The sequence below is a fragment of the Lissotriton vulgaris genome, unplaced genomic scaffold, assembly GCF_964263255.1.
Source record: "Lissotriton vulgaris unplaced genomic scaffold, aLisVul1.2 SCAFFOLD_6633, whole genome shotgun sequence".
NCBI classification, from domain to species: Eukaryota; Metazoa; Chordata; class Amphibia; order Caudata; family Salamandridae; genus Lissotriton; species Lissotriton vulgaris.
The window spans coordinates 37,501-38,930 of NW_028249047.1; positions in this window are offsets into that span (position 1 = coordinate 37,501).

Sequence of the window (1,430 nt, forward strand, 5' to 3'; positions counted from 1 at the left end):
CCGGATTGATAGGGACAAGGTACTCTGGGACCCCTCTCGGCCTAGCGGTGTCCGTTGTGCCTGGGGAGCCTGGCTGGGTTCAAGAGCTCCGTCCGGGGCACCGTCCTGGGTCCTTCCGCGTGGCAGGGTGCCAGGGATGGGTTCCGGAGGGCCCGGGGAAGGCTACCCCTGTGCCTCTGGGCCTTGGGGTCCCCGGGCCCCGGATGGGGTGCTCTGGCCCAGGGCCCTGTCCTCCGGCCTGCCGCACTGTCAAAGGCCCGGCACTGGGTTCCGTGGTGCCCGGGGTGCCTCCCCGTGCTTGGCTGGGTTCAGGAGCTCCGTCCTGGGGCCCTCAGTTGCCCCGGGGAGGTTGGCCTCCTTGCCCGGGGGTCCGTCCTGGGTCCTGCCGCGTGGCAGGGTGCCTGGGACGGGGTCCGGAGGACCCGGGGTAGGCTTCCCCTGCGCCTCTGGGCCTGGGAGCCCCGGCAGGGTCGAGGGGCCTCGCCGGGCCCCGAGTGGGGTGCTTGGGCCCAGGGCCCCGTCCCTCCGGCCTGCCGCACTGCCAAAGGCCCGGGACTGGGTTCCGTGGTGCCCAGGGAGCCTCCCCTTGCTCCGCTGGGTTTTGGGAGCCCCGTCCGGGGCCCCTGAGAGGGTGGCCTCCATACCGGGGGCTCCGTCCTGGGTCCTGCCGCGCGGCAGGGAGCCCCGGAGCCCCGGAGCCCTGCAGCTCCTGATCCCTACAGGCCTGGGGCAGGCAGATTGGTGTCATTTCGGCCGCGGCAATCTTGTCGCCCCTCTCGCCTCGGCCATCTGGTCGCCAGCAATGCTTTCCTATGTAGCGACCAGATGGCCGGACTTCCCTGGAAGTCCCGATGAGGTGCCATTCGCCTCCCGGATCCGAGCGAGGGCTCCGGGAGCTCGCGCACTTTTTCGCCCTGGGTCCCCTCTGTCACCTTGTGTGCACGGATTACAAGAAATATGGGTAATTTTCCTCCGGATTGATAGGGACAAGGTACTCTCGGCCTAGCGGTCCTCAGCCGGCAGCTGGACGGGCCAGGATGTTGCCCCAGCCCCGGGTCTGTTCCTGGGCCTGCCGCGTGGCAGGAAGCCCTGGATGGGGTCCGGGAGGGCCCGGGGAGGCGTCCCCAGCGCCTCCGGTCTCCCAGATGGGGCCAGGGGCCCGGGTTGGGCTCCATCATGAGCACCACAGCTCCATGCCCAAACCCATTTGAACCGCCGCAGTGAAGGGGTTATAGGCGGGTATCTATTCGAATGCGAAAAATGCATGCCGTGACATCGCATTCCTTTACAGCGAGATGCCTTGGCATCACAAGTCAGTAGATCAACTTGATCTAGAGGACACACTAACTAAAGGCATAATAAAATCTATTTTTCAAACAGCAACCCGCGCAACAGGAGGGAAAGTGTTGATAAACTAGCCCCTTCGGTGC